The sequence below is a fragment of the Lycium barbarum genome, chromosome 2, assembly GCF_019175385.1.
Source record: "Lycium barbarum isolate Lr01 chromosome 2, ASM1917538v2, whole genome shotgun sequence".
NCBI classification, from domain to species: domain Eukaryota; kingdom Viridiplantae; phylum Streptophyta; class Magnoliopsida; order Solanales; family Solanaceae; genus Lycium; species Lycium barbarum.
In genome coordinates, this window is record NC_083338.1 from 135,859,135 (window position 1) to 135,883,277 (window position 24,143).

General features: G+C 38.8%; 1 pseudogene; it reads right to left on the reverse strand.

The window, feature by feature from the left end:
• Window positions 1–3,675: 3,675 nt before the first annotated feature.
• On the reverse strand, window positions 3,676–6,396 carry LOC132628970 (putative F-box/LRR-repeat protein At5g02700; annotated as a pseudogene).
• Between the last annotated feature and the right edge of the window lie 17,747 nt (window positions 6,397–24,143).

Below are 24,143 nucleotides of genomic sequence, written 5' to 3' on the forward strand. Positions count from 1 at the left end.
TTATACAAAACTTGTTAATAGTCATTGTGTTATTATATGTCTTTATGTGGATGACATGCTTATCTTTGGTTCTAATCTTGATATAGTAAATGAGACCAAAAAGTTTTTGTCTTCAAATTTTGACATGAAAGATATGGGAGAAGCAAATGTTATTGGGCATGAAAATAATTAGAAACAATGATGGTTTGATTTTGACTCAAGGACATTATGTAGAAAAAATTCTTAAAAAGTTTGAAAATTTTGATGTGGTACCTGTAAGCACTCCTTTTGATTCTAATAGTCAATTGAAAAAGAATCATGGAGAAGCACTTTCTCAAAATTATTATGCTCAAATTATTGGTAGTTTAATGCATTTGATGTATTTTACTAGACCCGATATAGCTATGCAGTGTGTAGATTGAGTAGATATACTCATAATCCTAACAATGATCATTGGAATGCATTAAGAAGGCTCTTGAAATATTTGAGAGGTACTATGAACTACAGTATTAACTATAGTGGATTTCCCGCTATACTAGAAGGATACAGTGATGCTAACTGGATCTCAGATTCAGATGAGACAAAATCTACTAGTGGCTATGTGTTAAACCTTGGTGGGGGTGCCATAACATGGAAATCAGCCAAACAGACCATAATTGCTAGATCCACTATGGAATCTGAATTTGTTGCTTTGGAGTTGGCTGTTAATGAGGCTGAGTGGTTGAGAAACTTCTTAGCAAGTATTCCAATAGGAATAAAATCAACACCTTCTGTGTCTATGCATTGTGATTGTCAAGCAGCGATAGCTGTAGCGAAAAATAAATCTTTCAATGGGAAAAATAGACACATACGTTTGAGACATAATGTGATAAAGCATATGCTAAGAGATGGAATTATTTCCATAGATTATGTAAAGTCAGAAATGAATTTGGCAGATCCTCTGACTAAACCTTTGCAAAGGAAATTGATAACTGAAACATCGAGGGGAATGGGACTTACTATGTCAACTTGAGAAGATCAACAATGATGGTAACCCAACCTATGTGATTGGAGATCCCATGAATTAGGTTCATATGGGTAATAACAAGTCATTAGTTGATCGAAGGTGCACTATTAAATCATGTCCCTTCCTATGGTGTGCGACTATAGTGCAATATGCTGCAAGACAAAGTGAGGTTGAGCTATAAACTCTTAATCCATTACCATATTCTTTATAGGTGGTGTATTGCTCTGCAGAATACACTTGATGGGTGGACCTATATGAGTGTGAAGTGGTGCCGCTTCTATGAAATTGTGAAGGATTTCTAGAGCACTCATGAATACCAGGACATGCGCATGGCCTCTTAGCACAAAACCGCGATAACGACAAAGATTGTGCGAGTATAATGTGATAGAATAAGACCATAGGCTTACAAAAGAATTCTTGGTTCATAGAAGTTCAAAACTTCACCATTTATTCTATAAGGATATTCTTATTTTGTCTAGGTCTGGTTCATAGTCTACGCGACACCAGATTCGACGCATTATATTTATATGTGAAAACCCAACAAAACTTTTATTTTATTTCTTATTATTATTTTGATATATATGGGGGATTGTTAGAAAAAATATATTATTTTTCTTTAGTATCTCAAAATAATACCAACGATAATTGACAAAGTTTTATTAGTATTTTATTAGCCTTAAATGGCATCATTCATTTGATAAATATGATTGTTGCCAAACGGTCACATCATTTGATGATCACATCCTTTTTGGTCAAATGTATTTACTGCCAACGTATCTTGCAATTCAATTTGTTGCTTTATGGCTTTTACTTCATATTAAATATTGGGAACGTTGGCAGATGATAGAGACAATGAGAAATCATCTCTTTCTTGGAGTATGTATATATGACCTTGTGTCACCATCTATGGCAGAGAGGAAAAAGACAGAGAGAAAATAGTTCTTCTTATTATTATTTCTTTTGCTGGGTTATTACTTTGTGAAATCTTTGTTAGATTCTGGTTCCTAATTTTGTACTAGAAGAACTTGTTGAATCCTGGGGGATACATCTATACCGGGTGAATTATCCTTAAGGACAGTGCCTTGGACACGCCTCAAGCTTTCAAGAATTTCTTATTATTTCCGTGTTTTGTACAACAATTTACAACACATTGGTCAAGGGTCACTTGATTGTGCAATATGCTTATCAGAATTCAAGCTCGGAGAAAAGGGGAGAAAGCTGCAAACGCGCCAACATATATTCCATGAAAACTGCTTGAAGAAATGGCTAATGCAGAAGGATAGAAAAGCAACTTGTCCTCTTTATAGGAGTGTAGTTATATCAGAGAAAATAGAGGAACAGTATCGAAAACTAGAAGATGAAGGAAAAAGAGATAATAGCTTTGAGAAAGAGCTAGCTCTTCTCTTGCTATCTTGCTTGAACAGAGGATATTGCCATCATTGTCTTCCAGTTTTTGGCTTTTCCATCCGATGTAGCTTTTCCAACTGATGATGCACAAACAATAGAGCCCATGTCAAACAATTATTTCACAAGAATTTATCAGGTTCATCAAAATTTAGATTCACTTTTACTAGTTTGACCGGTCATAGTATTTTGTGTCATCAAAATAGATCAAGTACAAGTTAACATTGAGCGGTAACACGATTTTTCTTTTCACTCACTAGCATTAAAGGGAAGGATTAAAAAACTATAAAAGTTGTAATCTAAGTCAACAGAAGCACACTTTGATTCCAATACCGCCAGCCACTTCTGCAAAATTCAGTAGTTTGGTCTTTTATATCAGCAATACACAATCAGAAATGTCAGCAGTATCTTAATGAGCTTATTCAAGTTGCACTCCATTCTTTCATCTTTTTGCTTGATCTTTCCAAATCACCATGAAAATTAAAAAATTGTATTGTTGGTACGTAAATTGTTTCTACGACCTTATTTGGTTATACTATTTCAATTTTGTCATCAAAGTAGAGCAAACAAAAGTCAAGATGGAGAGTTAACACTTGAAGACCTTTTCATTATGCGGTACCCAAAAAAAAAAATGTAAAGCAACATCTCAGAGTCTGTATGTCAAGGACTAACAAACTGTAAAAGTTGTATAAAAAATCAGCAGAATACTGACCAACATTGTTTGACACTCACCCAAAATTCAGTATGTTGGTATCATTCCTCACGATTCACAAACAGTGTCCTGTAATATGTCATGTCCAACCAAACTCAGAAAACAGTTATTTCCAAAAAACAAAGGGGATAGAAGATACCAATAATTCCTTAGCATGGGATTTATCAAGAAAGCAATTATTCCACAAATTTCTTACAACCCCTAGTAAGCTATTTAAGCCCAACTTGAATCTGCCTGATAAATGAAGATTTCAGGTGAATCAAACAGATGTATCAAAACCAACACTCTTATAATATGAACTTAAGTTCAAAAAATAGCATTTGACCGCATTGCAAGCCTCAACCATATGGCTACGGAATCTTTGAAATAAACAAATAGAACAAACCTCTTTCTTCCCAGAAAATGCCTAAAAGGAACTACCTCCCATATCTTGATGCCATCGACAAAGGTTGCAAAACATATCATTTCATGAGCTTAATTATCATAAAAAGTGTTGCTTGTAGAACGCAAGAAACAAATTAGCTTCAGGAGAAACCAAACAACCATAAAATCTGGTATGCAAAATAAAGGCAAATTAACAGGAACAATTAGTTAGTATTAGTTACATGGACAAATTCAAGATTTTCACCAGTAGTAGATCAAAAACTAAATTTAAGGTAACATTTCTGGTGTACTGAAAACAGAAAACTACTTACAAGCTAGTCATGGGAAGCTCCCTCCTGGTAAATAATCACAGAATTGGTCGAGTATTTTGGGCAATTTAACAATTTCTCAGCCAATTGAAATAAATATCGAGAGACACGGTTCATTGAACAGCTATCACACTTTCTTCTCCTTGATATAATTATGAACTTCTCCAAAACCATTGCATTCTCTAGTAGAAATTCTGAAAGTCTGAAAAGCTCATCATAGCCCCATTCAAGATGCTTCTTCACACACATCCCTGAAGAGCTGACAACCTTAACATTCGTGAAGTTGGGAAACCCAAAACTTGACAGGAAATGAATATCATGCCCATTGGCCAAATATCCCAACTCAAATTCGCATCGGGAACGACCCAACTGGAGAAAGAATACAGTTGGAATCAGATGCAGGTTTACAGTCAATGAAAATCGTAATGCATAAAAGTAAAAAACAATGATTTCTAGTAGAGGTGTCTGGTATAGAACAATTTATGAACTGACCAATTTTTAATGGTTCTGGGAAAATGATTACAAAAGCTGTTCCTCTCAGGATGACTCTTAGAATAGGTAGACCAAGCTAAGAATAAAAGCTCTTGAGTTTGTCAACAATTTTTTCCTATCAAAGCCCGTTAACCCCAGTATAAGCAACACCACTAGTCATATTAACATGGAGTTTTCTAGTGAAAAACGTCTCTCGCTGTAATCAAAGATATATTTGCATCCCCTTAAGAAAACCTTTCAGTGTGGTGAAGGGGATGCTAAAACCTCCTAAATGAATGTGCAATAAGAAGAGGTAAAACTCAAGTAAGTTATGGTCATAATCGCCATAGTTATCTTGAGTGTCTCCACATGAGGAAAGGCTCGCAAAAGGATAGCTGCTCCATTGAAATAAAAACTTGTGAAATCCAAATCTAGAGTTAGATACTTGCATTTCAATTCTGGAAGCTGCTGCCCTCCAAACTGTAACAAGACCTGATGCAGTAATCCCAATGAAACTAGTAAAGGATAGAGAAAGCAAGAACAACCAAAAAGAGAGTAATACACAGCTCATAGATAATGGTATGGAAAACCTGGCCATCTAACGCTTGTGCTGAATGCGTAAAGAAATATCAGACTTTAGAGCATTGACAGAATGATTACAAAAAGTCACAAGAGTTTTATATTTAAAACAGTAGCTTTTTTTAATGTGTGAAAGCTTTCAAATTGTATTACAAAGAACGACACAAACCCAGTGTAATCCCACAAGTGGGATGTGGAGAGAGCAGTGTGTATGCAGACTTTAACCCTACATAGGGAAGGTAGAGAGGCTGTTTAGGCTGTTTCCGAGAGACACTCGGCTCAAAGACAAATGCAATATTCTAAATACTATTCTGTGACTGCTTGCTAAAAATAATGCTAGTATAGAGCAAATAAGGTCATTTTGATTTAATACAAACCTCCGTGAACCATGTTGCGTAACTCAGCTTCTGAAGATAATCTTGGACTAGTGTTCTGATAGCTTGACGATCATCAGGACAAGTGTCATCATCAAAAATATGTTTAGCAACACCAGAACAACAAATTCGGAAAGTAAACCTAGCACTGCCCACAGAAGATACATTTACTAGCCTACACTTGTAATCATACAGATCTCCAGAGATCTCCAAATGCTGAATGTACGAGGCAACAATTTCCAATGAATGATCACCGGTCTCATTCGGCAACCAATACTCTTTGAACACAAGCCTCTTTAAATTTGAAGAATTAATTTCCAGACGACCAAATCCCTCGACTTAAGAGAATTCGAGAGTTTCCAAAGCAGGACAACCTGAGAGTAAGTTTACAATATCGTCATCATTTAATGGAGTTATATATTTCAAGGTTAGTCTCTTTAAAGACTTCCAATCTATGACCAATTCTTTATCAAAATGACAACAGCTCAGATCCAATGTTATCAATGAGGAACAATTGCAGATAGACTGAGGCAACTTCATGGTGTCATACCCATCCCATTCTGACCACATAGTCTGATGCAACTTGATGGTGTCGTACTGGAACAAGTACATGGATGATGATGATGATGCAGAATCCAAGCTGCCACAAGGGAAGCCCGCAACGGAGATAGTCTAGAGTATAGGATTAGCGCACATAGTTTAATATTTTGGAGTTTTTGGTACAATTGACTTTGTTATTTATTAATAGTACTACTGTTTTTGCGTTCTACTATTCAATATATTCTTGTTTCTGATTCATTTGATTCCCAACCAGGCTACCAAAAGTAGGACTAACTAGGTGATATTTGGCACAAATATCATGTTTTGTGTCATATTACAGCCTACTCTTATGACTTTTATCGCTTAATTCATGATGCAATCGTCATATTTGAACTTATGTTGTTATATTTCACGTGTATAGGTACGATGACGACAAACGATGGAAACTGTGCTTAAAATGATTGGGTTTCGTAGCATATGACGATTAGATGAGGTGACGAGTCGAAGACCATAAAGGATGAACTAGAAGGAGATTAATTTGACTGAAAGGACCTCGCTTTTCTTCTGCATCGCGGAAGCATCGCGGAAAGAAAGCGGACCAACCAACTCAGTCATCACCATCTCGCGATCCTTCCGCATCGCGGAAGGAAAGCGAGAACCCTCAGTACATTGCGCGATCCTTCCGCGATGCGGAAGGAAAGCGGGGATCTGCGGAAGTTATCCCGATTAGACTAGGATTTGGATTCCTTATTTGTTATTTTTACCCTAGCCTATATATAGACCTTTTAATAGCTGAGAACGGTGTGTTGGGATTATTCAAGGATTTGTAAGCCACCGTTCTATTTTTCTCTCTCTAGGTTTATTTTCTTTTCATCTTTTTTTCAACCCTAGTTTATTCATGGCTTCTTTTGTCTATGATCGAATCATGAGTGGCTAAACTTCTTAATTCTAGGGTTGTGGCGAAAGACTTGAAAGTTGATTTGATGACAATTTTTATCTATTGATTTTCCATATTTTTGGGTTGCTTATTTATTCTTGATCTTAATTGTTTGATTATCTGGTCAATAGTTAGACACTATCCGTGGTGCGTGAATTGAACTTGAGAAAGGGAATTCACGTACGTAATAAGAATAAATAGAGTTTGTTCGATTTAATCATTTCGCTAATGACGATAGAGATATACCCTTTAGTCCTACTTAGTTGAATACGGAGAAATAAATGCGTTCTTGTTACCTCTGATGACCATAGAGATATAGGCGTTATAGTAACATCTACAGGCTTGTGAGTAGTTCGAGAGAATATCATAAAGCATAATTAACCCGTTAACTAGTAACCCAGGAAATAAAATAGGTGGAATTGTCTGAAGATCAACTGGATTGTCGAAAGCCATAACCCTAGATCTTTCTCTCATCTGATAATTCTTACAATCTTTGTCAACATAGTCCCAGTCATAAAAACACCCATCTCAAATTGTTTACTTTTCAGTTTTAGTTTAGTACAACAAACATCTTGATTTTCACTTTCTTGAATAGTTTCATTCGAATTTGAATTAGCTTAACAGTAGAATCTAAGTCTCTGTGGGATCGATATCTGGACTTAACAGTCTATATTACTTATACGACCACGTATACTTGCGTGTGCGTTTGGGAGCAACAAGTTTTTGGCGCCGCTGCTTTATCCACATGTTCCCGATCTTCTAATCTCGATAAGTGATCTGCTACCTGATTTTCTGTGCCCTTTCAATCAAGAATCTCGATGTCAAACTCTTGCAGCAGCAACACCCAACGAATAAGCCTCGGCTTTGCATCCTTCTTTGTAAACAAGTAACGAACTGCCGTGTGATCAGTGTAGAAAATCGCCTTCGTGCCCACAAGATATGATCGGAATTTGTCAAAGGCGTAGACAACTACCAATAACTCCTTCTCTGTGACAGTATAGTTCATCTGGGCTGCATCAAGTGTCTTGCTGGCATAATAAATAGGATGAAAGATCTTGTCCCTTTTCTGACCAAGGAAAGCACCCACAGCAAAGTCATTTGCATCACACATCAAAATAAACGGCAGAGACCAATCAGGTGCGATGATAATAGGGGCCGACACCAACCTTCGTTTCAGCTCATCAAAAGCCGTCAGACAGGCTTCATTAAACACAAACTTCACATCTTTCTCTAAAAGCTTGCACATTGGATTAACAACTTTAGAGAAGTCTTTGATGAACCGTCGGTAGAATCCAGCATGCCCAAGAAAACTGCGCACTCCTCGAACTGAAACGGGTGGTGGCAGTCTTTCAATTGCTTCAATCTTCGCCTTGTCGACCTCTATTCCCTTGCTTGATATCTTGTGCCCAAGAATAATTCCCTCTCGAACCATGAAATGGCATTTTTCCCAATTAAGTACCAAGTTCGTTTCTTCACAACGAGCTAACACGGCATCAAGATGGTTTAAACAGTCATCAAAAGAATCTCCAAAAAACAGAGAAGTCATCCATAAATACCTCCACATAATTTTCCACCATATCGGTGAAGATAGCCATCATGCATCGCTGGAAGGTACCTGGAGCATTGCACAAACCGAAAGGCATCCTCCGGAATGCAAATGTGCCATATGGACAAGTGAATGTGGTCTTCTCTTGATCCTCAGGCGCAATCATGATCTGGTTGTAACCCGAATAACCATCCAAAAAGCAATAATAATCGTGCCCAGCCAATCTGTCGAGCATCTGATCCATGAAGGGTAAATAAAAATTGTCACGACCCAACCCCGTAGGCCGCGACTAGTGTCCGTGCTGGACACCCATACATACCCAATAACCCAAATCAGCATATTAACAGAATGTATCAATATAAAAGTCAGTTGGCGTTACTAGTTATCATAGATGAACAGATACAGCACGTGGAAGCCGATAAGGCTATCACAGATCATATCAACGCAAAACATATACATAACCCACATGTATATCTACAAACCTCTACAGAACACAACAGAATCATAAGACGGGACAGGGCCCCGTCATACCCCTGAATAGCGTACATATATACAATAGCAAAGGACTGTACCAAAATATAGGCTCCGGACAAAAGAGCGCCCCGAAATAGCAGAATATAGTCCTAAGCAGGCGGATCAACAAATCTGTCATCTGAACCTGCGCGGCATGAAAACGCAGCCCCCGAAGGAAGGGGGTCAGTACGAAATATGTACTGCGTATGTAAAGCACGGAACGTAGTAAACAAAGTCATAATCGAAACAGAAGATACAGAAAATGAACTGAATATCCAGATTAGCAAAATGCTGATCATATAGCATAAATAGTATTCGCTGAAAACATATGTCGTACCTGGTCCCATTACGGAACAAGATCATAACCGAAACAGAACTTACAGAGGAGTGCGTGTAATATCCGAAGTATCAAATGCATATTTTCAAAACATGAGGAGTGTGTACAGAAACATATACCATATCATATCCGACCCCTGCCAAGGGACTCGGCAAACAGAACGTGGCCACCCCCCGACGCTGGTGCCACAACACATAAGGAGCAGAATAGGGGATAACCCCGTAACATAACATATCAAATCAGATGGCCATATCAGATCATATCATATCAGAATGTGTGTACATGGCACAGCATACTCCACAAACCATGTACATATATACCTGGCCCCTCACATCGAGGCATGGTGAACAATGCAGCAGAATACGCTTGACAACATATCCTGGCCCGGGCTCAGTGTGGGAAACATTGAGGCATCCACGAATGGAGTAGTGAGAAACTAAATGCAATAAAAATACCATATATTTCCAGAGACTCAATGAGGCATATCGGATGACAAATCAAATCAATAAAATCGGACATAATCATAGTAAGTGTATGTCGTATGTCATAATGAGTTACGGAAGAATAATCCTTCTGGGATCATTTTCATATTCCAAAATAGTTTACCAGACTCGAGGGAATCATTAAAACAATTTTCCTTAATAGTTAAAAGGATAGTTAAAACGTTTCATTTTATATTGTTCGAAAATAAGGCAATAGTACACTAAAAGGCAAAGGGGGAATAGTGGGAGACTAAATGAGACACAAAATATCATACCTTTACAGATATTCAATAAAGTATTTAGAATAAGTATCATTGGTAGTTAGAAGAGTAGTTAAGGCGTTTCCTTCAGAACCGCTTGAAATTAAATTATAAACACAAAAAGGATAAAGTCGGAAATAGTGGGCCCACCTCGGGACAACGAAGCAGTGGGCTCAAATTACGTATATTAAGTTTATGGGGTCACCTATAGAGGTTCTAAGGACATTTCATAACTTTCTAGACGATTTGCGGAAATTTACACAAGTCTTTATCAAAACATACTTATAGGGTTCAATTCCATTGAATGAAAAAGGGATATTTTCAAATGCGGATTCCGATGAACATAATATTTTCCGAGGCTCAAATCCGATCCTAGTACACCTAGGACATGCCAAAAGAAGAATCGGGATAGCTTTACATACCTTGTATGCTCTTTACGCCTCTCCAAATTCGATTCCCGTTTCGCCCAAAATCTGCAATTGGTCACATTTACCAATTCTCACTTTCCAATCTTTAAGTATCCAATCTTTATTCATAATTGCCTACAGAAATTTGGGCAGCATCTCCCCTATACATATAGCATCCCCGAGAATTTAACTCGGCCAAAACAATCAACAACAACCCAACAACAACACCACCAACAACACCACCACCAACAACAATCAATATAGGACACAATATAACACAACTAGTCTTCTTTCCGACATAATGCAAGAACTTTCATTCCGACTTCCCATTTTCAAACCAATCTCAATGTTTTCATATTCATTATTAATCTAGATTATCACAATATAATTTGGAAGCATTTCACATCATTTCCACAAAATATTCACAAGATATACAAAATATACAAACTTTCCACCAAAGTCATAATTCATCCAAAACTTCTAATATTCAACCTACATATCCATAACATATTTCCATCTTCCAATTTCATCAACCATGATCATAATTCACATCTTAACAACTTCATTTCCATAATATCACAAAATCATTCTAAAGTGACATAATCTTCTACATTCCAACTTCAACCAAAATTCATTCAACTTTCATTCCCAATATAATTTTCACCATAACCACAACTAGAATACAACATAAAATTCAACTCATATCATATATACAACAATATACACACACAGCTACATACATATATACATACCCACTTTGCAAACTTTCATATTTCCATAATTTCTACTCATTTCCACATACCACAACATAAACAAACCTTCATAACATAAGAAAAAGGAATTGATTCTTACCTTTTTCTACAAACTTCTTCATTTGAACAAGTTGTCAACTTGAAGAAATAAGTGCTCCTTCTTCCAAAACAACTACACCAAGTTGTAAAGGACCCTTAAATTAGTAGGAATACCACAAGAAAATAATTTTTGGAGGAAGATTTTGAGGGGTGAAATTCCCCTAGCTATGGCCGAAATTGCTCTTCATGTTTTTTGCTCTTCTTGTTTTGTTTTAGTTCTTGAAGTTTCTAATGGATAAATGATGCATATATGGCCCCTTATATTAATTACCACATGGAAATTATCTAATTTGGTGGGCTTGGACCAGGTATGGCCGGCCACCCTCTCACCTTGGGCCTAAATTTTTCTTTTCATTTTTTTGGGCCAACTCGGTTGGTCCCGAGTTGGGCCTAGCCCACTGACCTTTCGACCTTTCGACCTTAAAACGTCCATATCTCCGTGTACCGACGTCACCTGGGAACCGACGACCTATGGTTGGAAAGCTGATTCAATTATCTACAACATATATTTCTTGGTATTTTTCCAAATTCCAAACTTATAATACCGTTTTTTCCCCCCAAAGTCAGGTCACCCGAAAACGTTTTCTTAAAAATATTCGTTTGGAGGACTTCCACTTTGATTTGGCCCAAGAGTCCTTCTTGAGTTGTGTTTAACTTCACATATGTGATTCATATAATTTGTCACATGTCCCAAAAAAAATCTTGACGTGTGGGTCCCACCTCAACTTACAATTAATCCGACGTTCGAAAATACGGGATGTAACAAAAATGATCTTTTCTGGTGGCGTTGTTCAACTTGCGATAGTCGATACATATCCTCCAGCCCGTAACAGTTCGTTGAGGCACCAATTCATTCTTCTCGTTTTCCACCACAGTTATGCCCCCTTTCTTCGGGACACATTGTACAGGACTCACCCAATTGCTGTCTGAGATGGGATAAATAATGCAGCTATCAATCCACTTTATTACCTCTTTCTTCACCACCTCCTTCATGATCGGGTTCAGTCGCCTCTGACACTAAATACTGGGTTTCCTGTAACACCCCGTAAACTTGAACTAGGTGTGAATATGTAAAAATCTTGTGTTAAGATGATACTTTATCTATATGAATCCATTCTTGATGAATTCGGGTGGAGGATGGTTGTTCTGAAGTCAAACCAACTAGTGAAGTTCGTAAGGGCCCTTAAATTCGCCTAAGTTTTGGTAGGTCTGTCTTATGGACGATTTTCGTGAAAATTTGTTGATAATTTGGACAAAATTCCTCAATGGAAGTTGTAGATCTTTTAAATATCTTTCTAACAGTAGGTCGCCCAGACCGAGAAACGTTTTGTACAAAGAGTTATGACCGTTTTACTGAAGCCTGTCTTCGCTGGAAATTTGGTAACTTCGACGGAGCAGATCGACTCTCCGTCGTTCTGATCGACGCTCCATCCTTTGAACCGCCGATTGTGAGGAAAAGAAAGATTTCTCACTGGAAATTTGATGAATTCGACGGAGCAGATCAACGCTCCGTCGATCTGATCGACGCTTCGTCCTTTGAACCGTCGATTGTGCCTGCCGGGCTGAAAATTTATAAGTTGCAAAATTTTAGTTTTTCTTCCATTCTTTTCATTCTCAAAAACCCTAAGGACGAAAATATCTCTCTAGGGCTCCAACACTAAGGTAAGAACATCTTAATCATTGATTATCAATCCTAACAATAAACCCATGATTCTTAACATGATTCTTGTGACAAAAACCTAGGGTTGCAACATAATTCTTTCCAAAGGGATTCAAGCTAGGGTTTGGGTGTTCTTCATTAGAAAAGTGAATTGTTAAACTTTGTTTAACAAATTAAGGTATGTCTCTTTTAAAAAATCATTTTTGACTATAAAGGTGATTTGGATGTCTCTCTTTTAAAAACTTATTTTGAATGAAAGTCACTTTTGAAACTATTGTTGGAAGTATAAATTTTATTCAAGATTCTTTAATGAATGAAAGTAAAAGTAATCTTTTCATGTTTCTTGGACTCTAATTCATGTCTAAATGGTGGTTAATGTGTGTGAGGGGACAAACCCACATTAAACCGAAATTGTAACAAACCCTATATATGTATAAGTTATTATGAATGTTTTCATCTATGAGAGATGCTTAATAATTATGGTTAAAAGTTGGTGATGACATTCTCATTGATGAATTGGGACATGGAAATCTTTTGTAAAGAAGTTATACGTTTTCAAAACTTTGATTGGAATGACTTATTCTTTCGATATGGCATAATGAACTTTAATGTTATTGATGGTGCGACTACTTTGAGACAAATTGTGAATCGGCTTCTATGCCGTGGACTTTGTTGTTGTGTTTGCCTTGCTATTCGGGAGGAAGAGTAGTCACTATGGATCCTAGTGTATTAATTGCCTTGCCATTCGGGAGGAAGAGTGGCCACTTCCGGGTTCGCTACTTGGGGTGCATTAATTGCCTTGCTATTCGGGAGGAAGAGTAGCCACCGTGAATCCATATTTCGGTGAATTGCGCAGTGTGCCTTGCTATTCGGGAGGAAGAGTAGCCACCGTGAATCCATATTCCGGTGTATTACGCAATGTTGTTGATATTGAGTTGGGCCCATATGGGCGATTGTGATATCCATCTTTATTATGGAACTGATATTTATGCCTGATCGATTTAAAGCATAATTGAAACCGGGATTTTTGGAATGGCTTTATAAACTGTTCAACAAACGATATTAAGAATTATAAAGTGGAATGTCAGTTGTTTTTATACTATCTTTTCAGAACTAATTTCTTTATGTATTAGTATATTTGATTTTATATTACTCATTGTCCCCGAGGCACTCACTGAGTACGAAGTACTCAGGCATACCATTATTGTTTTTGATGGTATGTTAGGTAACGAAGGAGAGCAGGTTCGTGATACTTCAGGCGCTTTGGAAGGGCTGCTGATTTGGTGAGCCCACACGTTCATTCGTGGGACACCCTATTATTTTGTTCATTTATTATTAGTTTTTGGGCTGCGTCCCGATGAGTCAAATTATTATCTCTTTATCCTAGAAGCTCCATAGTATACATTCTTGTGGGTAGTTATTGAGTTTTGTTAACTCTTGGGCGTTGTCACGTTTTGGTTAACTTTTATGATATTAAAGACTTCCGCTGATTTAGTTTACGTATTCACCATTTGTTACATTTAATTTATAAACTGTTGGAGGCGAATGTTGAACCTGGCGGGTTCAAGTATTATTGCGTGTTGTTAGGTTCTTCCGATGTTGTTCATGACGTCGGATGCCGGTCACGTCTAGGGTGGGTTTTGGGGCGTGACAAGCTTGGTATCAGAGCCTAGGTTTAAATACGTCCTAGGATTATTGTCGGTGTCTGTGGAGTTGTGTCTAGTGGAGTTTTCCTTGTGCAGCCTGATCACCTGCATGACCGAGAAACTCCCAGGACATTTATAGGTGTTTCCTATTCTTCTTGATTCTAGATTGTGTTATAGAGCTTAACGTCCTTTTTAGGATCGTTCTAATTCGCTCGTTAATTCGTTCCTTGCAGAAATGACTCTGACGCGATCCAAAAATGGTAAATGAGGAAGTCCCGCGAAAGTTAACCGAAATCTTGGGGGCGCGAATGTTGGTAATGGAAATGATGCTGGAAATCAAGCACCACCCCCAGCACCGCCTGCTCCTGCTGTTCCTGTTGCGGGTGTGCCTGAGATTGGTACTATACAAACGGCTATTCAAATGTTGACTGCTTTGGTTGCGGCTCAACAGCAGCGTGGAGGTGTGGGACCTCATGGTGTAGGCAGACTTAAGCAATTCCTAGACTTAAAGTCACCAGAGTTCTTTAGGTCACGAGAGGTGGATGACCCCTAACACTTTGTAGATGAGACCTTTAAGGCGTTGAGGGCAATGGATGCCCAGGATTCAGAAGCAGTGAGGCTTGCTTCATATCAGTTGAAGGATGTTGCTCACGTATGGTTTGAGATATGGGAATCTGAGAGAGGTGATGCTGCTTTAGCTCCGACGTGGGCTGAATTTGAAGAGGCGTTCATGGAAAGGTTCTTGTCTGATGAGGAAAGAATTACTATGGCTACGAAGTTTGAAAAGCTAGAGCAAGGTAACACGTCAGTTCGTGAGTATAGTTTGGAGTTCACTCGTCTGTCAAAGTATGCTTTATACATGATTCCGACTGAAAAGCATAAGTTGACTCGTTTTGTGAAAGGCTTGATACCACGTATCAAGTCTGCATGTGACTCCTTATTTTCTCTTGATATGGGTATGAAACCCGAACCTTTGTTGAAACCCTTTGCTGTTGATACGCCTTCGGGTGTTCCTGTTATTGCTTCTAGAGTGTATACAAATTGTGTTGTTGTGATTAAAGGCCATGAGATCGTGGCTGATTTGTATGAACTTGAGATGGTGGATTTTGATGTAATTATGGGGATGGACTGGTTGTCTGCGTGTTATGCTAATGTGGATTGTCGCCACAAGTTAGTTCGTTTCGCCTTTCCCGATGAGCCTGTTATTGTGTGGGAGGGTGAAATTGCTAAGCCAAAGGGTAGATTTATTTCCTATCTTAAGGCTCATAAGATGATTACTAAGGGGTGTATTTACCATTTGGTTGCTGTTAATGATACAAAAGCTGTAGTACCTGAATTTGCATCTGTTCCCATAGTCAGTGATTATCCCAAAGTATTTCCTGAAGATCTTTCTGATATTCCTCCTGATAGAGTTATTGATTTTGGGATTAATGTTATCCCTGACACCCAACCTATTTCTATTCCACCTTATCGTATGGCTCCAGCGGAGCTAAGGGAATTGAAAGATCAGTTGAAAGACTTGTTGGATAAGGGTTTCATCCGATCAATTTCCTCACCTTGGGGTGCTCCAGTCTTGTTTGTTAGGAAGAAGGATGGTTCCCTGAGAATGTGTGTTGACTACCGTCAGCTTAATAAAGTGACCATTAAGAATAAGTATCCCTTGCCTAGAATAGATGATTTGTTTGACCAACTTCAGGGTGCTAAGTTCTTTTCAGAGATTGACCTGAGGTCTGGGTATCATCAGTTGAAGATAAAGGAGGAGGATATCCCGAAAACTGCTTTCCGTACGCGTTATGGGCACTTTGAGTTCCTAGTCATGTCCTTTGGGTTGACTAATGCGCCTGCTGCATTCATGGATTTAATGAACCGTGTGTTTAAGCCGTATCTAGACCGCTTCATTATTGTGTTCATTGATGACATTTTGGTGTACTCTAAGAATCGTGAGGATCATGCTAATCATTTGAGGATAACTTTAACAACACTTGAGGAGAACGAGTTGTATGCAAAATTCTCTAAGTGTGAATTCTGGCTTGATTCTGTGGCTTTCTTGGGCCATGTGGTGACCGGGGACGGCATTAAAGTAGACCCTCAGAAAATTACAGCAGTGAAGGATTGGCCTAGACCCACTAGTGCGACTGAAATTCGTAGTTTCTTGGGTTTGGCAAATTATTACCGAAAGTTTGTGGAAGGTTTTTCGTCAATAGCCTCTCCACTGACTAAATTGACACATAAGACTGCTAAGTTTCAGTGGTCTGAAGCTTGTGAAAGGAGTTTCCAAGAGCTTAAGACAATGTTGACTTCGGCTCCTATTTTGACGTTACCTTCGGGGTCTGGTGGATATGTGGTGTATTGTGATGTTTCTAGAATTGGTTTGGGTTGTGTGTTGATGCAGAACGGTAAGGTGATTGTTTATGCTTCGCGCCAGTTGAAGAAGCATGAGAAGAACTATCCGACTCATGACTTGGAGTTGGCTGCTGTGGTATTTGCTTTGAAAATTTGGCGTCATTACCTGTATGGTGAGCATTGTGATGTTTTACTGATCACAAGAGTCTACAATATATCTTAAAGCAGCGAGAGTTGAACCTCAGGCAGACGAGGTGGTTGGAGTTGTTAAAAGACTACGACTTGAATATTCTGTATCATCCTGGTAAGGCTAATGTGGCTGTTGATGCTTTGAGTAGAAAGTCTATGGGCACGTTGGCTTATTTGCGTGCTCATGACATGCCCATGGGGAAAGAGATTCGAAGGCTCGCCAGTATTGGGGTTAGGCTTGATGAAACTGAAGATGGAGAGTTAGTGGGAATCACTCCATCACGGTCTGATATTGTAGAAAGGATTAAATTCAAGCAATATGATGATGAACTTTTGGCAAAACTGAGAGATGAAGTGAAAAGGGGTGAGTACACTTCATTTACTGTTGGGACTGGCGATAGTGTTCTGCGATTGCAAGGACGATTGTGTGTTCCCGATGTTGATGGTCTTCGACAAGAACTAATGATAGAAGCTCATAGTTCGAAGTATTCGGTTCATCCGGGATCCACCAAGATGTATAAGGATTTGAAACAACACTATTGGTGGAAGAGCATTAAGGTTGATATTTCTAACTTCGTGGCTAAGTGTTTGAACTGTAAACAGGTGAAAGCTGAACATCAAAGGCCTAGTGGCTTGGCTCAAAACATTAAGATCCCTCAATAGAAGTGGGAGATGATAAATATGGACTTTGTTGCAGGTTTACCTCGCACAAGGGCCAAGTATAATTCAATTTGGGTGATCGTGGATAGACTCACGAAGTCTGCCCATTTTCTTCCTGTAAAGACGTCATATGCCGCTGCAGAGTACGCCAACTTATATTTGAAAGAGATTGTTAGGTTGCATGGTGTTCCGACATCTATCATATCTGACAGAGGTACACAATTTACTGCTCATTTTTGGCAGACGTTTCAAGAAGGTTTGGGGACTAAAGTGAAACTGAGCACTGCCTTTCATCCCTAAATTGACGGGCAAGCAGAGAGGACTATTCAAACTTTGGAGGATATGTTGCGTGCTTGTGCAATCGATTTTGGAGGAAGTTGGGATGAACACCTACCTTTGGTGGAATTCACTTACAATAATAGCTATCAAGCTAGTATTCAGATGGCTCCTTATGAGGCTCTTTATGGGAGGCGTTGTCGATCTCCAATTGGTTGGTTTGAACCAACGGAAGTAGAGTTGTTGGGTCCTGATTCAATTCATGAGGCGATCGAAAAGGTAAATCTTATTGTTCAACGACTAAATACCGCTCAGAGTAGACAAAAGTCTTATACGGACACGAGGCGTAGGGAATTGGAATTTGCTGTTAGTGACAAGGTTTTCTTGAAGGTGTCACCTATGAAAGGGGTAATGCGTTTTGGCATAAAGGGCAAGCTTAGTCCTCGTTACATTGGTCCTTATGAGATTATTAGAAGAGTTGGGAAGGTAGCTTATGAGTTGAGGTTACCGGCTGAGATGTCCATGGTTCATCCGGTGTTTCATATTTCTATGTTGAGGTTGTATAAACCTGACCCTTCTCATGTGTTGAACTATGAAGAGGTTGATATTGATGAATCCTTGTCTTATGAAGAAGAACCAGTTCAGATTTTGGATCGCCAAGTTAGAAGGTTGAGAACAAAGGACGTTGCATCGGTTAAAGTGTTGTGGCGAAATCATAATACTGAGGAAGCTACTTGGGAAGCGGAAGAGGACATGAAGAAGAGATATCCTCACTTGTTCCCTATTTCAGGTATGAGTTAAGTTTTGAGCTATTATTGCGCAAGGTGATTGTGTGGTTAAAATTCATGTTATTTAATTACCTTCCTAGAATACTATCCTCATTCGAGGACGAATGATCTTAAGGGGGGGATAATGTAACACCCCGTAAACTTGAACTGGGTGTGAATATGTAAAAATCTAGTGTTAAGATGATATTTTATCTATATGAATCCATTCTTGATGAATTCGGGTGGAGGATGGTTGTTCTGAAGTCAAACCAACTAGTGAAGTTCGTAAAGGCCCTTAAATTCGCCTAAGTTTTGGTAGGTCTGTCTTATGAGCGATTTTCGTGAAAATTTGTTGAGAATTTGGACAAACTTCCTCAATGGAAGTTGTAGATCTTTTAAATAACTTTCTAACAGTAGGTCGCCCAGACCGAGAAACGTTTTGTACAAAGAGTTATGACCGTTTTACTGAAGCCTGTCTTCGCTGGAAATTTGGTAACTTCGACGGAGCAGATCGACTCTCCGTCGTTCTGATCGACGCTCCGTCCTTTGAACCGTCGATTGTGAGAAAAAGAAAGATTTCTCACTGGAAATTTGATGAATTCGACGGAGCAGATCGACGCTCCGTCGATCTGATCGACGCTCCTGCCGGGCTGAAAATTTATAAGTTGCAAAATTTTAGTTTTTCTTCCATTCTTTTCATTCTCAAAAACCCTAAGGACGAAAATATCTCTCTAGGGCTCCAACACTAAGGTAAGAACATCTTAATCATTGATTATCAATCCTAACAATAAACCCATGATTCTTAACATGATTCTTGTGACAAAAACCTAGGGTTGCAACATAATTCTTTCTAAAGGGATTCAAGCTAGGGTTTGGGTGTTCTTCATTAGAAAAGTGAATTGTTAAACTTTGTTTAACAAATTAAAGTATGTCTCTGTAACACCTCGTAACTTCGGACGAAAGTTTGACTCATAAAATGATACTATAATGAAACCAATATGAGAGCTATAGGAAGTGTTTTGAAAACCAATTAAGTCATAAGAAATGTCTTTGGGCAAAGAAAAGTTGGAAGCCACTCTACGGGGCATGTTTGCAAGTGAGTTTATGGAAGGTCTTACTTACAATGATCATAACCCCTTTATTAATTGAGAATTTGGGAAAACTTCCTTGATGAAAGTTGTAGCCCTTTGAAATAGCTTTCCAACGGTATATTATGGGTCTTAAACGGAGCTATATACAAAAAGTTATGGCCATTTTACGACAGACTGTTCGGCAGAATATCACCCTCTATCAGACTTTGCGGCTCAAGATGCGGCCCGCAAACACGACATGCGGCCCCGCAGTTCCGACGCAAAGTGTGCCAGAGAGATTTTGTCCAGAATTTTCTGGACTACTTTAAATAAGACCCAACTCGACCAAAATCATATTTTTCATCATTCTTGGTCAAGAAAACCTCTAGAATACTCTCTAACCTTCATCCACACGAAAATTCAAGGGAAACCCATGATCAATAACACCAAATCCATGAACCCAAGTGTATGAAACCTAGCCAAAGTTCATCTAATTCAAGAAAACCCAAGGGAAGTGAAGTAGGGTTTTGGTGCTAGAGGAGTAACTCCGCTCAAGACTTGTTCAACCACTATCTAAGGTAAGTTTCATGACTTTCTCATGATGATTAAAGTGTTGATGAGTTCTTGGGAGAATAGTAAATGGGTTTGATAAAGAGAATTATATGAACTATGCTAGAGTTGTTGGATTGTTGACTTGGGATTGTTGTATTCATATGGGTGATGAAAAATGATGTTAATTACATCTAATTGAGATTTTAGAATTTGCTAGTTGTAATAGAATGGGGATTTGGTGAAGAAAACACCATTAATGAGGGTTGTGGAGCTTCATGCCCACTAAGTGTTCGATAAAATGCTTAGATGACCAAAGCATGAATATTATTGCTAATATAGAATCCCTTTGACTTGTATTGATATAGATCAAAGTTGAAAGGGTTGACGAACATTGTATTACGCTCAATGACTGGAATTAAGGTATGTGAGGCTAACTATCTACGTTAGGGAATGTTCATGATTCTCCCTACGCCTCATTCTTCATACTTGTCAGTAATTTGACTCAGAATACAATTTAGCCCAGTTTTATGGTATGTTGTAGAACTGTTATCTTCTAGGGTTGTAGTTACAAAATTTGTTCATGGTTATCAATTTGAATATCATGAACTCAGCACGTAATCTTTATAGACTTATGTATTGTTACCACATGAGTCTCAGTCTAGAAATTCAGTATGCTCAGAAACAGTCAGTGTATTCAATTCAGTCCAGCATGTCTATTTCAGTTCAGCACTGTTCATTGTTGTTATGGTCTCAGTCCTTATTAATTAACCATAATTATACATATGTGATTTTGCCCGAGGGCACAGCACAGTCTTGTGTATACGTATACATGGCCGAGGCCATTGACTGACGCACTACTAGGCCGAGGCCATAGCGTGCATTTATTACTGGGCCGAGGCCCCACATATACAAACACAGATAATACAGATGATTCAGATACAGAGCATGGAGTATTCATATCTCTACTTCCTTGCTATTACAGTTACAGTTATAGTTTCATTTTCAGTTTCAGTATTTTATTGCTTCAATTGCTTTACATACCAGTACAATTCAAATGTACTGATGTCCCTTTTTATTGCTTGGGGGCCTGCATCTCGCGATGCAGGTAACGATACACAGGTTGACGACTCAGCTAATTAGGAGTGCACGTATCAGCTACTGGTGAGCCCCACATTCCTTCGGGGCGTTGTCAGCTATCCAGTTATTTCAGTTTATAGACAACTCTATTATTCAGTACTCTTAGAGGCTTCATAGACACAATTCAGACAGTCAGATATTTATTATGTTAGCCTTGTTGGCAGTTGTTCAATCGTTTTGGTTTAGCCATGTTGGCTACAGTCAGATATGTTTCAGATTGTCTAAGTATTTCCGCATTATGATTTCAGCCAGACCTTTAGTATATCATTATGTGTTTAGTTGTTTCCATATTCAGTTATGTTTTGATATCACATGTTGATTCAGTCAGCCAGTTGGTTCGCTCGGTCACATGCAGTCAGGCACCGGGTGCCGTGTTACGTCCAGGCCCAGGTTCGGGGCGTGACAGTCTCTTTTAAAAAATCATTTTTGACTATAAAGGTGGTTTGCATGTCTCTCTTTTAAAAACTTATTTTGAATGAAAGTCACTTTTGAAACTATTGTTGGAAGTATAAATTTTATTCAAGATTCTTTAATGAATGAAAGTAAAAGTAATCTTTTCATGTTTCTTGGACTCTAATTCATGTCTAAATGGTGGTTAATGTGTGTGAGGGGACAAACCCACATTAAACCGAAATTGTAACAAACCCTATATATGTATAAGTTATTATGAATGTTTTCATCTATGAGAGATGCTTAATAATTATGGTTAAAAGTTGGTGATGACATTCTCATTGATGAATTGGGACATGGAAATCTTTTGTAAAGAAGTTATACGTTTTCAAAACTTTGATTGGAATGACTTATTCTTTCGATATGGCATAATGAACTTTAATGTTATTGATGGTGCGACTACTTTGAGACAAATTGTGAATCGGCTTCTATGCCGTGGACTTTGTTGTTGTGTTTGCCTTGCTATTCGGGAGGAAGAGTAGTCACTATGGATCCTAGTGTATTAATTGCCTTGCCATTCGGGAGGAAGAGTGGCCACTTCCGGGTTCGCTACTTGGGGTGCATTAATTGCCTTGCTATTCGGGAGGAAGAGTAGCCACCGTGAATCCATATTTCGGTGAATTGCGCAGTGTGCCTTGCTATTCGGGAGGAAGAGTAGCCACCGTGAATCCATATTCCGGTGTATTACGCAATGTTGTTGATATTGAGTTGGGCCCATATGGGCGATTGTGATATCCATCTTTATTATGGAACTGATATTTATGCCTGATCGATTTAAAGCATAATTGAAACCGGGATTTTTGGAATGGCTTTATAAACTGTTCAACAAACGATATTAAGAATTATAAAGTGGAATGTCAGTTGTTTTTATACTATCTTTTCAGAACTAATTTCTTTATGTATTAGTATATTTGATTTTATATTACTCATTGTCCCCGAGGCACTCACTGAGTACGAAGTACTCAGGCATACCATTATTGTTTTTGATGGTATGTTAGGTAACGAAGGAGAGCAGGTTCGTGATACTTCAGGCGCTTTGGAAGGGCTGCTGATTTGGTGAGCCCACACGTTCATTCGTGGGACACCCTATTATTTTGTTCATTTATTATTAGTTTTTGGGCTGCGTCCCGATGAGTCAAATTATTATCTCTTTATCCTAGAAGCTCCATAGTATACATTCTTGTGGGTAGTTATTGAGTTTTGTTAACTCTTGGGCGTTGTCACGTTTTGGTTAACTTTTATGATATTAAAGACTTCCGCTGATTTAGTTTACGTATTCACCATTTGTTACATTTAATTTATAAACTGTTGGAGGCGAATGTTGAACCTGGCGGGTTCAAGTATTATTGCGTGTTGTTAGGTTCTTCCGATGTTGTTCATGACGTCGGATGCCGGTCACGTCTAGGGTGGGTTTTGGGGCGTGACATTTGCTGTCTTCCTCCAATAATATTTTGTGCATGCAAAACGAGCTACTAATACCTCGAATATCAGCTATCGACCACCCAAGGGCTCGGATTCGATCTCTTAGCACTCGTAACACACGTTCAACCTGCACATCAGTCAAAGAAGCAGAGAGGATTACGGGCAATGTGTCTCCACTACCCAAGAAAGCATAGCGAAGGTGAGGAGGCAACGGTTTCATCTCAAGAACGGGAGCCTCTTCAATAGATGATTTCGGCTTCTTCCATGACTCTGGTCTGTCTAGCTCCTCAAACAGTGTACTTGCTCGTAGATAAGCACATGAAGTGTCAAGAATGCTAAGACACTCCTCCACTTCTGCATCAATTTTCAGATCTTCCCCATACACCAAAGTTGTCTCCAATGGATCTCGCGAGGCTAGAAAGTGATCTAACTCGGCATTTGTGAGCTCGGGTTCTACCACGGAAATCATCTTCAACTCCTCATAATGGGCTGGAAGTCTGGTAGCTTTAAACACATCAAAAGTCGCCTCTTGCCCATTAACCGTCATGGACATCTTCCCATCTCTCACTCGGATCACAGCATCGACAATAGCCAAGAATCCTCTCCCCATGATGAGAGGAACACTCTTATCTGCCTCATAATCAAGTATCACAAAATCAACCGGCAGAATAAATGGGCCTACCTTCACAAGAACGTCCTCAATAATACCATCAGGGTTAGCAAGAGATCGATCAGCCAACTGCAACGTAATAGTGGTTGGCCTAGGCTCTCCCAAACCCAATGTTTGGAACACAGAGGTGGGCATCAGATTAATACTAGCACCCAAATCACACAATGCTAGCCCAACTTCAATGTTGCCAATCGTAATTGAAATTGTGAAG